Raw genomic sequence first — 17,020 nt, 5'->3', positions numbered from 1 at the left:
ATTGCGATGGAAAACACCAGAGGAGTATTATTTCTAAAGAAAAGTACCAACCGCTCTAATCCTACCAACATCTTAATTTTTGCTTTCCTTACTTCCAGGCTTTGTTGACAGGCACAGGCACACATTTCATCATGATTTTGTAATCAATGGGCATCGACATGTAATCGATCATAAACACAAGTTTGAAGTCTGAGTTCGATCCTTAACATGAAAGGATCCATACTTGCGCAGGCTGTCAAGGGTTTTTAGGAATGAGAGTGATTCAACCAGACCCTTATCTTTGGGAAGGAAAGTCTCAAAACAGTAGGATGAATGGAATACAGGAAGAAAGACCTAAGGCAAATGTAGTCTCTGGGCAGTGCCTGCAGCGGTCGGGCAAGCGATGGTAACGACAGCAACAGAACAAGAGCAGAGGAATGGAGAAGAGTGGGAAGACCGTGAAGTAATAAGCAAGAGGTAAAACTCTAGCAGGTGGTCAAGGGCCGAAGCGTTGGAAGAGGAGATGGCGCCCAGCATCAATGACTGGCTGGTCGCTGATCCCGTTTCTTTAAACAAGGAACCCATAAAGGGAGACGGGGCAGAGACAGGAGGGGGTGTAGACTCAAGTTGGAGGTACCTATGACACCCAACCAGAGCCATCCGGGAGGAAGTTGGAAGCCAATGGTCTTAAACTCCAGGGAGGAAGAGAGAGCAACGTTAGTCATTAGAGTGGAATGGATAATGAAGCCACGATGTGATGATGCCTTCAGGGAAAGCATGTGCAGTAAGGAACTCTGATGAGTTTCTTTTCAGTTTTCACGCCAACCGTGTGCAAATGTGGCAGTTTAATCCTAATTTCTTTTGATGCACCGCAAACACCTCCTTTCAAAGCTTTCAAACTGTCACCAAGGAAGGGTACTTTCCAAGTTAATCACCATCTGTTTTGATGATGCCTATTATAAGGCAATTCACTGCATTTCCTGAACTGGTGTGGTAACACTCAGTTACACAAAACCACACCGCTTCTCTGAAGGACTGGTACAATGAGCCCGTGATAGTTATCAGCCAGAAGAGAGGGTTATAACACATCACCCGGAAGGCACGCTTAGGACTGCTTTACAGAGAACATCAGCTTGGGTGCATGACGGCTGTCTAACTTCTCTAGGCTAGAAAGCCTTTAAAGAGCTTTCCAGTGATGGTCTTCAGGGAGGGTACTGGACTGACTGTTCCCTGTTTATATCTGCCTTGCAAGAGCGGTGCCGATGATTTAGGAAGCCATTTGGAAAATCTGCAGTTCCCGAGAATGCCTCGTGGTAAACAACACAAGTGATGTAGTCAAACGTTCTTTTAGAACCAGCGCTCCTCTTTCCCAACCACGGATGACTACTCATCAGGAAAAATTCCACGCACTGTTAAGGACCTCCAAAATAGCAATGCCTTTGGTAGTTCACTAAAATTGTATGTCTTATAATTTCTTTAATTTTGCCCCTCGTCATTCCTCCACTTTAAAACCTTTAATGAAGTCTCAAGACACTGATGTCAACACCTGCATGTTTCTCTCCCGTGACCGACGGCCTGTGCACCTGGCTCCTGCATCACAGAGGCAGGCTTCACCCCCACTGAACCGGAAGAGGCTACAGAGAGGACATCTAGGCAGATTTCGACCAAGCACGTGAGCCAAAGCCTCTTTTGCTCTCAGTATTGCTTCGGAAACCTGTGCTCTCTTTTCTCCCCTTAGCTGAAAATGAGGAAAAAACCCCATTCCCAACCCATCCCGTTATACCTTCTTGCTCTCCAAACCCCCCATCAGCAAAATTATTCAGACACGTGGGAGAAGACGCTTCCTGTCACTGCGCCTGAATGTGCCTTGCAACACAAATGTAATTCAAGATTGGCACAACTTCTCTTAAGTAACACTGTGTGTGACTAAGCAAGAGTGAAAACATACAAAAAGTTGCAAAAAAAAAAAAAAGGTTTGGGGCACCTGGGTGGCTCAGTCGGTTGAGCGTCCGACTCTTGATCTCGGCTCAGGTCACGATCTCACGGTGTGTGAGTTCAAGCCTCACGTCGGGCTCTGCGTTGACAGCGTGGAGCCTTCTTGGGATTCTTCTCTCCCTCCCTCTCTACACCCCCTCTCAAAATAAGTAAATAAAGCTTAAAACATATTAAAGAAAATGTTAAAAAAAATTTTTAATGGTAGTGGTTGTGTTAAATTTTTTTAAATGTTTTATTTATTTTTGAGATAGAGAGAGACAGCATGAGCAGGGAATGGGCAAAGACAGAGGGAGACACAGAATCCGAAGCAGGCTCCAGGCTCCGAGCTGTCGGCACAGAGCCTGATGTGGGGCTCGAACTCGTCAATTGCGAGATCATGACCGGAGACAAAGTCGGACGCTCAACCGACTGAGCCACCCAGGCGCTCCGGTAGTGATTGTGTTCACAGCTAGTACATTTCCCGATTAGCCCACTGGTTCCCTTACAGGCTGGCTGGGCTGCCAAGAGCTCTTTGGTTGGGTTTCTGTCAGATCTCGTCCCAGGGCCGGACCCACCAGCAAGGGCATCGGGAGTTGCACTAGAAGCCAATCTCCTCTGCCAGGCTCGCCCTTGCTGGAGCAAGCGGAGAAGGGAAGGAGGGGGCCCGTGTCACCACGCAGTCTGTTGTCATCAGATTCAAATTCTGAATCTGCTGCTGGCACCGGGGCTGCTTTGATGTCTGTCCACTGCAGCTTAACTTTATTGCTTTCAGCAATGGGATCGCTCTCCTGCCACCAAAGTGGACAACCTCCGAGCCCTAACAGCTGAAAGAAATAGCATTCAAAACATACTGCCAAGGGCAGCAGGCGTGGCCTTGGGATCCGAGGATAAAGCGATCAAGGTCAGCCCAGCGCTGCTCCCACCTCAGCTCTGTCTCCTGCCCTGACACTCCGGTCCCTGTCCCCAGAGTTGACGTTACTGCTGGGCTGCACGTGGGCAGGGGCTGCTCCATGAATAGGGACAGGCAGGGTCACTGCGTGAAGAGGAGATATAAAAAGAAGGCTTCCGGAAGAGCCTCTGACCTAGGGGACTACACATTTAGCCAAAACGAGGTTTCTAAGGGTTCAGAGAATATGCAGACTTCACATCCCAAAAAGGCTAGGGCGACTGAAGAGCGAGTGCAACCATCACAGCAGGATGCTGTTTAGATCAGCAAGCACATACGTCCCAGGTATCTGTGATGCGCTCAGATCTAGACCCTATGCCGCGCGTGAGGAGGTAGGTACAGGGGGAGGATAAAGAGGTAAACTCAGGCAGTTTTCACAAACCTCTGTGCGCTCTAGAGTTGTCTGCGGTGAGTTTCTCGGGCTCGACATCCCCAGAAATTCTGACTCATCGAGCCTGGTGTTGCTGAATCTGCTGCTTTGTATGCCCAGGTGATTCTGCTGTAGGAGGTCCTGGGGCTAGACCACCTTTGAGAAACTGTGGGCTCGGATGTGATCCCTGCCCTCCAGCAGCCTGTAACCCAGATGGGGTGACAGCAAACACCCACAAAGCAATAGGTAGCCATACATTTTTTTTTTTTTTTTTTAATGGTGCAAGTTCTAAATGTTATAGGAGCTCATAGAGGCCAGAGCATTCTGGGAAGGCTTTGTGAATGTGAGCCGGGCTCAGTGGTCAGGCAGGACCTGGAGAGAAAGAGACAGCCCCAGGCAGTCGTCTTAAGCAAACCTCCCGACTCAGTGTGACACGGGGACCGGTGGCACACAGTATTAGTGAAGAGAAAGACAGGAGTTAGAAGGCGGCCACCAAACAGGTAAATAGGCTTTATACGTTGAGTGCAGGGAGGAGACTGTCACCAGGAGAAAGAATCATAACACTGGCGTTTCCAGATAACGCTGTGTTCACATTTTCATCCCACCGCATTCATGTGGTTTCCTGCACTTCGTAATTTAACATTTGTCAGAGGGGGGAAAAAAATGCTGTTATGAAACCCAAATAATGCACCACTCTGAAGCAGACAGCAGGCTGCTAACAAGAGTGATATGTGAGCATCATCTAAAGTGTCATTCAGAGCTCTGTTCAGAACAGGGATGTTCAGTAAGAAAGAAAAATAATCAATCCTGTTCAACGTAAGACAAAGTTTGGGGCTTCGTGGGGTTCAGAGACTGGCAGATAACCCGTAAGATAGTGACAGCCAACAGAGAAGGAAGAGGGAGATCCACGACAGAAAAATAAAGGACGACATTACATCATACTATACTGTATTATATCACATTGCATTACATTCATATAACAACGTGCCACGTTGTCTTTAATGCCGCAAGACATTACTAACCACAGACGCCGCGAGGCCTCTCTGACCAAAGGGTTGGTTCGCAAGATCGTAGGGAGAAGGAGGGAGAAGGGCCCTCCCTCCACCAAGTGCCTGGCCCCTCTTCTCCACACTGGCCCGTCCAGCGAGCACCAGCCCTGCCAAAGATTACTTGCCAAGGGCTCACAATTGATTTGGCTGAGCGAGAACCCAAGGGTCTAATTATTTCATTAATTTCACTAGAGTCAGCTGTGGGATTTTAGAGCTGCAAGAGACCATGAAGGCGTGCACTGGCATTTTTACAGGTGACTCATTCCACGAGGACGAGTAAGTTGTCCAAGGTCACCAAGATAGATGTGCAGAAGTAGCTTCCGTGTGAGGACCGTGCCCAAGAACTACAACCAACGAGGCTGATCAACCTTCCTTGGAAAAACGACAATATTTTTGTGTCTCGTTGGGAACTTATCTGTTGTTTGCTAACAGTTTGGAGCATTTGAATTCTACCTCCAGACCAAGGCTGTCATGCAGGGCTCCAAGTACGGTTTTTAAAAGGTGCTCAGTAACTATTTACTGAGCAAGACGGAAACTCCCAGCACTTCTCACCTTGCCCATCCCGATACTCCACTACGGGGTAACAAATCTGCCTTCAGAGTGAATCGAGGGTCGCGGGTGTGCTTAATTCCTTATGCTCTCAGCTAAAAGGAATGTCTGGAAGGTGTAGTCTGTTGGTTGTTTGTGTGTACAGTTGTTTGTTTGTTTGTTTGTTTGTTTGTTTCGGTCTTCTCTAACCACAAATGCATTGTCCTCAGATCCCACTACTCTGCAAATTTCAGAAACACACTGAGTAAATTTCGTTGCTCTCTGGGCTCTTCATCAACATTCTCTCAAACACCCTGTTGCTTGGGTTGTGGAGGAACAGCCATGCCCTTAAAAAAAATGTCCTGAGCCACCGAATAAACGATGGTTGATGACATCTAAAGCTAACGAATGCCAAGTCCTTTGGAAGACTCACCCACAACCATTCGTGTTTCAAGACCATTCATACAGGCTGAAGTCCACTCTTTCTTCCTCATGGCCTGGGGAAGCAGTGCATCAGAGGCCTCAGAATAAACTCTTTCATTTTGCTCCAGTATGCTACAGGAAAAGAAAACAAAACAAGTCAGAATGAAAAATGCCACTTCAAGCAGTTAGTTGATATTCAGGGGGAAATCCCTGACCTCTCTCAGATGTATTCTTTATAACCTCAAACAAGCATGTTCATGATCAGAACGAAGCTATCACACGACTGATCTACATACGGTACCCTGAAATACTAGAGGTGGGAAGGGAGAAGGGGGAAAGAAAACGGAACACCTGTCGGATAGGTAGCGTATTTTGAAAGCTGGGATATAAACCACCGGCAACGTGCTTGCAGAATTGCAAGTTTACTAACTGAAATAAATATATAAAGAAGGATTCCTTACGTTTAATAATTAGAGATAACTGACGGGCAGTTATCAAGGATAGAAAGGGGAGAAAGTTTCGTGTCAAATCAAAAGTCATCTGATTCTGCCCATTAAAGACTCAGACTCACTGAGCCAACATTAACATCTTTAAACACAGGGCGGTTAGGACTGAACAACAACAACAAAAAAGAGACAGGGTCAGAAAGAGGAAACTTTCTATTTTGCACCGGAAACAGGTAATTTAATCCATGGGTGTTCATGCCGAGTCTCGATACAACGTGATCAAGAACTGCCCCCCGCCCAAGCTGGAAAACGGCATTTACTTTACACGCTAAATATGAAACGAATGGTTAAAATGCACATGCCTCTCTCCCCCTCCTCAGAGGTGCCAACAAAGCATACACACGAGAACCGTGTGTGACAAGGTGGCTTCAGGAGAGTCCTCTTCTGCCTGTGATTTATAACAGTCACCTGTCACGGGGTTTTGTTCGAGCTCCTCCCATGCTCTAACAAGTACCCCCCCCCCCCCACTGCTGGTTTTTTTTGACATTGGCCATTTGAGACTGGAAACGGCCTTCCAAAACCGTCTGCAGCCTTTTCTAGCCCTTTAGGAGCTCTTCCTCATCTGTTTTGCAAACACGCAGCAAGACCACCATCCAGTTCTCTCACCAGGATGACTGCAACCCACTTGTGACTCCAAACTCCACGTGTTTGCAAAGGTCCCGCGGCCACTGCCAGGTCACTATCCGATGACCCAGCTGTAAGGGAGCGGATATATACTTTCCTGTCTCGCAAGGTGACTGCGGGAATTACCGATTCCTTGAGAGCCTTCTGAAGCCATTGCTTGATAAAATACTCAACGTGTTCGAAAAGACCTTTTGGGGGGAGGGGGTTGTGTCTGTCTGTGGTTAAATTCGTGTAGGCACTCAGAACTTTTGAGGAGGAAGAGAAAGCTGCTCTGGGGTAATGTTTAAACGAGCGAGTTGAGTTGAAGCCCATTATATTTTCGGTCTAGTTGGAAGAGTGACTGCCTGAAAATGGCAAAGTCTTTTTTATTTTCTTGATGCTATCAATACCCACCGAAAGTGGGGTTGTCACGATTTTTATTAGCCTCTAGAGCAGCTTTTTCATGCAATGTAACTCAGCTCCCACTCAAATGTGTAACAGCAACATATTGCTAACAAATCAACACAAGCCAGGAAGTTCAGAGCACGACAAACTGTCTTTAGCTTACCGTTTGGGTAAAAACAGAATTTGAAAGGGAAGAGGAGGATTTAGGCAAGCCCACTGTGAGTTATTGGTATCAATCTTCTTTTACTCAAAATAAATTACTGCCTTTCTTTCATTTGTTACCAGCTCTCCAGCTCGGCGGTTTCGGCCTGGAGGGGTCTCTGTCGTCGAGTTCAAGATTCTTCCGCGAACGAAGCTGCCGGCCCAGGGAGGCCGAGAGCACACAGCAGGTTTCATCTGCGCCTTGACCAGACTCCGGGTGGAATCACTCGTGCCCACTGCTCACTGACTGCCACGTATGGTGTTGGTTCAAAGTTTACCAGAAGCTCTCTATTTTCTCTCGGCCCTCTTTCTCTCTCTTCCTCTGTGCTGTTTCTGCCTAAAGAAAGACATTCGCTTCTGGATTCTATCTTGGCACCAGGTGGTAGTAAAATCATCCAGGAGAGGAAGCACGGCTCCCTCATTAGCTCAGGGCCCTTCCTTGGCTGCCAGAGCCAAGGGGCAAGTCCACACGGGGCAAGTCACACGTCTTGTGGAGGAGGAAGAAAAAGGGAGGGACAAGGACGGATCTCAGTGACACGATTTCCCACTCTTATCTCTGTAGATGTGAAGGAGTTGAAGCAATTCCTTTTGTGATTTATAGTCGACCCTCAATGACACACCGTGCACCAGGTATGAGACCGTTTTTGTCAAAAGGAAACCACTGAACATTCTCTACACTTCCTTTCAAGCGAGAATTTCAACATACTTCCATCTTCCAGCAAACTCTTCAGCAGGGCGGCTAATGCTAATAACCAACAAAACACCACAAAACAACCAACCAACTAAACAGTTTAATCTCCTTTGCATACCCATTCTTGTTCGCCAGTCGAAGCTATAAACAGAGATAAGACCAAAAGTCTAGACAGAAGAAAAGAACACCAGGGGACTACAGCATTCACAGATACGCCTGAATGCTGAAAGTTACCTGGATAAACAAGGATCTCAATCCAGATGATATCCTTACAGGGTCTGAAATTCGATAAGCATTTTTGTGATGATTTTCTCAACAGCTCTAAGCAGCGACAGCAAAGTATATCAACACGTGTCAGAAACGGTGGCCTAAAAGCAATGAGGATTTTTTTTTTCCCTTTCTTTTCATCTGAGTTTTGCAGCTAACTGGATTTTTCAATTTAAGTCACAATCTCTCAGGTAGAATTAGTTCCTTATCTCTCATATAAAGGGACACAAGTAACTGTTCTCTATAATTAATTCCCAACTAGAATTCGAGTTGTTTTTATATGTATTTGAGTATCCCACATCAAATGAAATCTCTAAATTGTATCTTATAGGACCTGTTAGGAATATCACTATTCTAAAATTCAACAATTAGACTGCATGGGGAAAAAAACTACCAGGTTCGTGGTGGAATACCATGCCAGTGGGGAATGGGTGTTCTATTCAATATACAGTGCCAGGAAAATTAGCTCATTATTTGGAAAGAGTCAGATCCCCATCTTACATGCTTCAGAAAATAGATTCTAGATAAATTAAGCAATTAAACATACAAATACGTGCTTTCACAGACATATGTATATGGGTATTTATTATACAAACATCATTTTATACAATTAAATACAGAAAAATAATTTGATAATCACAAGAGGCCTTGTGGGCCATTGCATAGACTTTGGCTTTTTACTCTGAGTGACAGGAGAAGACACTAGAGAATTGTGAATGGAGTAGTCTAATGCTCTGCCTTATGTTTAAGGGATCATTCTGTCTGCTGTGAAGAACAGGCCCTAAGGGGACAATGCTGAAGACAGGGAGCCCAGGTAGGCTACTGCAAAACTTCAGGTGAGACACCCAACACGTGGACTGGGGGAGGAGGTAGTGAGAACTGGTGAGATCCTGGATATATTTTGAAAGTCAAGTTGACAAGCGGTATAAGAGCAAGAAAAGAGTTAAGGAGGATAGTTCAAATTTTTGACCAGATCATCTGTAAGAACAGAGTTGCCATTCACCAAACAGAAAAGATCGTGGGAAAAGCAGGTGCCGGGGACTCCATTTTTGCATGTTAGGTTTAAGATGCCTATTAGACATCCTTAGATACCAAGTAGATGGTAGGATACGGAAGTCTAAAATACCCTCCCCTTGAATATGGACTGGATTGAGTCACTCTCGTCTAGCAAGCAGAGGCTGGCAAAGGTAACAGGTGAACATTCTATACATTTCCAAGATGAGGTGACTACACGACTGGCATCCATCTTGAATGTCCTCATACATTCTCTCCTGGGTCACCCACCAATGCCAGGCTGTGAGGCCAGCCTGTGGAGGGGCCCATGTGGTCTGCTAGCATCTGTACGAATGAGCTTGGAGGCAGATCCCAACCTCACCCCCACCCCATCCTTCAGATGAGGCTGCAGCCTGGGCTAATTAATGGCTTGACTGCAACCTTATGGGGGCCCCAAGCCACAGACACGGATCAAAGCTGTGCCTTGGTTCCTACTCACAGAAATTGTGAGATAGTATTTGTTATTTGAAACGCCCAAGTTGCAGGGTAATTTATAACACAGCAGTAGATAACTAATACAGTCATAATGTGTTAAGACGCTGTTCCACGAATTTTATATGACTTTTTACAGTTGGAGAAACAGTTGCAAGGAAGTTACATCGCCTGCCCAACACCACACATAATGTGACGGAGGTGAGCCTCCAACGCGGGCCATCTGACTCCAGAGCTGAAGCTCTCTGTGGATGCATGACCGGACCCCTCGAGGATAACCTTTTCCACTTCGTATGTGCATACCTAAAATATGACTCTCCCTTGCAGGAAGTGTTAACATCATAGAGTTTATACAAACAATGGCCAAGTGCATCTTTACCAAACTTCTTACCCTGTCACGTAGTTCTGTGATTCTATTTTCAATCCCCCAAATACCTTAACGATATATACTGAGCCGTCAAAGAAGATGGAAAGGTGGCCCCTTGCCATTTGAAGAGTAACCTTCATCTGGTTCTTCAGTTTCAGTCTGGTTAATCTGGTTAATTTAACTATGAGAGAATTTCCAGCATAGTTTACAAAATGCTCTAATATAAATTCCAATAGACTGAATGTCCTTTTGCACATTTAAAGACCTCTCGCTAAAACTGCTCAGTGCTAAGAAAACACCAAGACGCTGGATAAGACAGCCACGGTATTTCTGCCTGAATTTTTTTTTTTTTTTTTTTTTTACAGAATAAGGGACAATCAATTTTCAGTTGCCAATAGAGAGTCACCAAGGATTCAACAAATACTAAGTTTCTAAGTAGGAACTGGCAAGGCCAAAACATAAAGAACAAAAGCTTTTGAACTACATAATGTACAGTAACTATCATCCTTTTAATGGTTACAACAAATTAAGACTTTTCCATTCTTCCCCCAACACAGACATGAAATACAGAAAGTGAAAGACGTGACCTCTGCACCTCTGTCTCATTACAAATTTAGAACGTCACTGTTGTCAGAAAGGAACTGTTGCTGGTTATTGTAGCGTCCTTATTTTTTAGGAGGACAATGTCCATCAAGTGCAGCCAGGAACATGTTCCTCATCCACACTGTGGAAGCCTTTTCTCTTGTTTTAGCTGTTACAATTATGCCCACAACCAATGGAAACCAAAGAACTAGAAAGAAAGAATCATAAGAAATTAAAAAAAAAAAAAAAAAAAAAAACACCTGCCACTTATAAACCTTTCTGTTACAAAGAGCGACTATGTTTTAGAAAGACATATGATGTATCAGCACAGGTGTGTGTATATATATATCCACATATATATATGTGTGTGTGTGTGTGTGTGTGGATATATATCCATATATATATATAGATATATATCCAGATAGATAGATAGATAGATAGATAGATAGATAGATAGATAGATGGATATATATCCATTTAAAGATACCAAACAGTAGCGACAGGTCCCCGGCTAGGCTGCAATTTGGACAATTTGTGTGGAAATGGCATGACTCTGTCTTGTGACACAAAGAGCAGATGCTACCGATTAACAGACAAAAATGTCTCAAACACTTGTGCAAACGTATGAATTTGCACCGTGAAGTCAGCTTTGCCGATTATAAGCCAAATAGTATAAAGTGATGAAGGATGCGTGGTTTTTCTTTTTAAAAAGAGAGTCGGTGAGATCAATTAGCAAACTCTCATGGGCCTTCCTCTAAGTAACACATGGATTTGAAGGAAAGTACTTGATGAATCTTGCTTTTTATGTTTAAGAAATGGGGAGAGGGTGGTATATCACATGTATTGGCCGGTGTGTTCAATGGGACGATATATTCCATGGTGAAATGTCATGCTATGCTAAAAATAAAACGAGGACTAAAAAGATTCAGATACATTTGGGAAACACTTTGAGGGGCTTTGGTCTATTGATATGTATTGTAAATCTCAGAGAAGCATGCATCTTGGCCCCAAACACATTTGACCACGGGACAATTTTCCCAGGAGACGTAAGCAACTGGCAGATACACACTGACCAAAATGCACCCTAGGACCCAATATGCCAAGCCAGTGGTTCTCAAACTTTTGGTCCCAAGTCCCCTTTGCACCCCTAAAATGTACTGAGGACCCCAAAGAGCTTTTAACGAGGCAGATGATATTGAACAATATCCGCTGTGTTACAAATTAAAACAGTTTTGAACTATGTTAAAATTCATTCATTGGCTACAAATGATAATAGACCCACTGCATGTTACATAAAATAGCGTCTCTTCATAAAAAGCAACTACATTTTCCAAGACAAAAAGGTTATTAAGAAGAGTGACAATGATTTGAACTTCTGCAAATCTCTCCAATATCTGGCTTAACGGAGAAAAGTTAAGTTTTCAAATGTGCCTATGCATTCAATTTCTTGTGCTATAGTGTTTGCTTGAAGTATAGGCTGGCTGTGGCCATGACATGAACTCCGAAGGGCCAGGAGGAAAGGGCACACTGTCAAGAAAACACCTGTGGGGCGCCTGGGTGGCTCAGTCGGTTAAGCGTCCGACCTTGGCTCAGGTCACGATCTCGCGGTCCGGGAGTTCGAGCCCCGCGTCGGGCTCTGTGCTGACAGCTCGGAGCCTGGAGCCTGTTTCGGATTCTGTGTCTCCCTCTCTCTGACCCTCCCCTGTTCATGCTCTGTCTCTCCCTGTCTCAAAAATAAATAAAACGTTAAAAAAATTAAAAAAAAAAAAGAAAACACCTGTTTACTTGGACTCTTCCAGGTAAGACTGTGTGAAAGGTGTACACTTTAGACTTCTTTAGCAAATGCTTTTTTTTTAAGTTTATTTATTTATTTTTGAGAGAGAGACAGAGGTTGAGTGGGGGGAAGGAGCAGAGAGAGACAGGGAGACACAGAATCTGAAGCAGGCTCCAGGCTCTGAGCTATCAGCACAGAGCCAGGTGCCCCTAAATAAACATCTTTTTAAATGTTTATTTATTTTTGAGAAGAGAGAGAGAGAGAGAGAGAGGGAGGGAGAGCATGCACACGAGTGTGCGAGCAGGGGAGGGGCAGAGAGAGAGGGAGACACAGAATCCGAAGCAAAGCAGGCTCCAGGCTCTGAGCTGTGAGCACAGAGCCCGACGTGGGGCTCAGACTCACGAACCTTGAGATCATGACCTGAGCTGAGGTCAGATGCTGAACCGACTGAGCCACCCAGGTGCCCCAGCAAATGCTTTCTTTTAATAATCCAGGTCTTAATAATCTAGTAAGGCTCTACTTTCGCTGAAGGCAATGAACTTTCTAAGTGCCCTGAGAAAGATTCAGAAAGGCCTGTTGCATGAAATCAGCTAACAAAGTAAATATGTAATTATAAACCATTAACTACTTATTAAGAATGACTAAAGAACACTGGCTATCTTTGGGTGTTAACATACACATGTAATGATAATAATAATAATAATAATAATAATAATAATAGCTAATATTTGAATGTTAAGCCCTCAAATTACATTATCTCCTTGTAGCCTTAAAATCCCCCTCAGTGGTAGACACCTCTGTTTTCTATTTTGAGACTATCTTTTATTCTCAAGTTTACTTATTTTGAGACAGGGAGAGTGAGCAGGGGGAGGGGCCGAGAGACAGGGAGAGAGGGAGAGAATCCCAAGCAGGCTCCACGCTGTGGTCTAGAGCCTGACGTGGGGCTCCATCCCACGGACTGTGAGATCGTGCCCTGAGCCGAAATCAAGATTTGGACACCCGACTGACTGAGCTGCCCAGGCGCCCCCCACCCCCCGTTATTCTATTTGTAATAAATGAAGAAATATAGGTGAATGGAGTGAAGTAATGTACTCAACGTGCAAACTAACTAGCTAACAGATTCAGGACTCCAACTTCTGTCTGACGCCAACGATTCTCTCTTAACTCCTCGTTTCCAGCTCACGGTCACGGTTTAGGAATCCAGATTCTTCCTCTGGTCGTGATTCCAAAAAAAAAAAAAAATCATGAAATGCCTTCTTCATTTTCCTGTTTCAAAGTGAGTAGCTGCTCGATGAGTTAGTTCGGAGCCCACACCAATGAATGTGTATAACAGGAACAGCCTTCCACCTCCCAAAGCACACTGTCCACATTATCCCGCGGAAAAAAGAAGTGTCACTCAAAAGCCACGTATGTTGGATGCTTGAAGTCCGCTCGGCTGATTCTTAAAAAGTCATGAGGACGCAGCACCCGTAACGATGCTCTGTGAAGAAAACCCGAGGTCCCTTCAGCCCGTGTCCTCTCTTTATTCCTCTGAAAGCACATTTATGAAAACAGAGGCAATGAAAATGCCAGTCATCTCTAAGGCACCACAATAAGGCAAGGAGAAAATGCAGGCAGACCTCGTTTTACTGTACTTCGCTTTAGGGCTCCGATCAGATATTTTATTTTTTACCAACTGAAGGTTGGCGGTAACCCTGCCTCAAGCACGTCTATCGGCGCTGTTTTTCCAGCAGTATTTGTTGGGTGTCGTATCTCCGTGTCACATGTTGGGAATTCTCCTATCTTTCAAATTTTTTCATTATTATTATGTCTGTTAGGATGATCTGTGGTCCCTGAAAGCTCAGATGATGGTTAGCATTTTTTAGCAAGGCAGTATTTTTAAGTTAAGATATACATACTGTTTTTGAGGTGAGATGACATCGCACACTCAATAGTCGACAGTATAGTATAAACTGTTATGTACTAGGAACCCACAAATTCATCTGACTCCTTATTTATTTCTTTAGGTTGTTTTTTAACATTTATTTATTTTTGAGAGAGAGACAGTGTGAGAGTGGGGAAGGGCCAGAGAGAGAGGGAGACACAGAATCCGAAGCAGGCTCCAGGCTCCGAGCTGTCAGCACAGAGCCCGATGGGGGGCTTGAACTCATGAACCTTGATATTATGACCTGAGCAGAAGTCGGAGGGACACTTAACTGACTGACCCACCCAGGCGCCCCCATCTGACTCATTTTATGGTGACATTTGCTTTACTGCAGTGGTCCAGACCCAGACACGAAATACCTGACGTATGTCTGTATTAATTACCCTTTTCAAGTGCTTTCTAAATCCTTAGCAACCCTGGGTCACCATGCACCTCTGGCCATTATGTCTCTAACCTCAAGGGCTTTCCTTCTGCTACCCCAGAATCACTGAAAACATACTGAATAACTTCCTAGATCAGTGTTAGTCATTTTCCAACTCCCAGTTCAAGACAGCTGCCCTTCCAGAACTACTCCAGCCCTCTTTCCTCCAAGCGCCTTGGGCAGGAAACCCCACCCACATGGGCTTACTTGTGTACTCCCTCACGGCGGGGAATATGGCTTCACCAGTATGACTCTCGTCTTGCACACCTAGAAGCAGATGGCGAATGCTCTCAAGAACTTCTGGAGAAGCTCACAGCACTTCCCGAGTGCCGAACACAACGTATCAGGCTTGCCTGTATTTTTCGTGATCGGGTGGAGACTGAAGAACATACGAGTGTAATTTTATGTCCATTTTATTTTTAAACGTCTTTAGATCCTTCGGTCCCAAGATTAGACAAAATTAGCAGTGTCATTCAGCCAGAAATTTTAGGTATTTTTTTAAAGAGAAAAAGAGTAGTCTGCAGGGCTATCGATGGTGTTCACTGAAAACTCCATGCCAGTTTATTTGTGACATTCTCACAGTAGACAGAATTAGGTCCATCCCAATGTGAATTGATTTTGGAAGAAAGCAGGATAGTATACTAACTCTTGTCAAAAAAAAAAAAAAGGTGGATTTGGGGTACACCCAGAAATCCATTGATTGCGTCTTGCCCTTTCTAAAGGCTCAGCCATTCTTTTTTTTTTTTTATTTTAATCTTTATTTTTTTTTTAATTTTTTTTTTTAACATTTATTTATTTTTGAGACAGAGAGAGACAGAGCATGAACAGGGGAGGGGCAGAGAGAGAGGGAGACACAGAATCTGAAACAGGCTCCAGGCTCTGAGCTGTCAGCACAGAGCCCAACGTGGGGCTCGAACTCACGGACCGTGAGATCATGACCTGAGCCGAAGTCGGATGCTTAACCAACCAAGCCACCCAGGTGCCCCTAATCTTTATTTTTGAGACAGAGAGAGAGAGAGAGAGAGAGAGAGAGAGGCAAAGACACAGAATCCGAAGCAGGCTCCAGGCTCCGAGCTGTCAGCACAGAGCCCGACGCGGGGCTCGAACTCACAAACTGCAAGATCATGACCTGGGCCGAAGTCGGACGCTTAACCGACTGAGCCACCCAGGCGCCCCAGACTCAGCCATTCTTAACGACATCCATTACGTGCACTTTCGGGTCCCATTGAAGTATTCTGTATCTCTGCTTTCAATATGAGTACCCAAACTGGCATGGAGCTTTTGAATGAATACATCTGTGGTCCACAGACTACAGAATACAGGAGATTCCAACTCATTCTCTCGGCACCGTAATTACTCTTGGCAAAATTATGCTACATACTTTGTATGGATGCAATGATCTAATATCAGGTCACAATAACACCTGGTAATCCTTCTATACGATGTCAGCCTTACAAGGCATTTCATTCTCCTCCAAAACCGCCCTTTCTCTCAAACCCAAAAAATCCCTCCAACCCCCAAAATTGGACGCTGTGTATATATGCAAGTGATAGGGTTAGGATCAGGCCTGATTTGGTTTTTGTTTTTTTCTTTTTGTTTTTTTTTTTTTGTTTTCACCATGCCCAAACCTCTGCACAGAAGTCAAGAACAGGAAGCCACTGTAATGGTTCATCTTTAGTTATCTAACTTAAATACTGGGTTTCCATTTGTGAGCTCCATCACTGGATTAACAGAACCATGCAAATTTTGGCCTTCCTCTGAAACTTAACAGCCCCGATCTTCACACTTTTTATCATTCTTGGTGGAAATTTTCAACAACCACAAAGGTGGGGAAAAGGGTGTGTGGCCGACTGACTTCTTAGTCATATTTCCTGATGTTGCCATTTTAGTATATTTTAAATATTTACTTAGGGCAGCATTTAAGTAATTATAGTTTATGAAGCACTGTCCTCTTCTGTCCTCCTTTTCTGTCTTGGTAGACCCCTCAGTGTGCTGCTCCACAAAAAAAAAAAAAAAAAAAAAAAGGCTGATGTTCTCATTTGGTGAGCACTTCTCCCAATGCTCTTGAAATCTGAAGTGAGCAATCTTAGGTTGGGAAAAACTTGTATAATTTTTAATGTTTTTTTAAATTTATTTTTGAAAGAGAGATAGACAGAGCACGAGCAGGGGAGGGGCAGAGAGAGAGGGAGACACAGAATCCAAAGCAGGCTCCAGGCTTTGAGCTGTCGGCACAGAGCCCGACGTGGGACTCCAACTCGTGAACCGCGAGATCGTGACCTGAGCCGAAGTGGGACACTCAACCGACTGAGCCACCCAGGCGCCCCCGAGGCTGGCAAAAATTTTAAACTGTCTTTCACATTATACACTGGGACAGCTCTAAACTGACACTTCCTTTTTGCCTCCCTCCACGTTCACGTTGGTGGTGTCCACACAGCCCTGAGCAGCTGACCCTCAGACCGCCCAAGTGAAGCCGAAGGAGCCACTGGCTTTGACTCCCAACCAAGAAGGGGTAAGTTACGGATCAA

The 17,020-nt window shown here is 44.7% G+C and overlaps 1 protein-coding gene across 7 annotated transcripts in view; it reads right to left on the bottom strand.

The window, feature by feature from the left end:
- ATXN1 (ataxin 1) overlaps positions 1-17,020 on the bottom strand; it is a 411,201-nt gene that overhangs the window by 297,127 nt on the left and 97,054 nt on the right. For all 7 annotated transcript variants that reach the window (XR_006217480.1, XM_042985667.1, XM_042985668.1 and 4 more), the window contains exon 3: positions 5,280-5,401. The gene's annotated coding sequence lies outside the window, so the exon portion shown is untranslated. The remainder of the gene's footprint in view (positions 1-5,279; positions 5,402-17,020) is intronic.

The sequence above is a fragment of the Panthera tigris genome, chromosome B2 (genome assembly GCF_018350195.1).
Source record: "Panthera tigris isolate Pti1 chromosome B2, P.tigris_Pti1_mat1.1, whole genome shotgun sequence".
Classification (NCBI taxonomy): Eukaryota; Metazoa; Chordata; class Mammalia; order Carnivora; family Felidae; genus Panthera; species Panthera tigris.
The sequence above is the reverse complement of the archived record's forward strand: the minus strand, read 5'-3'. Positions and strand labels throughout refer to the sequence as shown.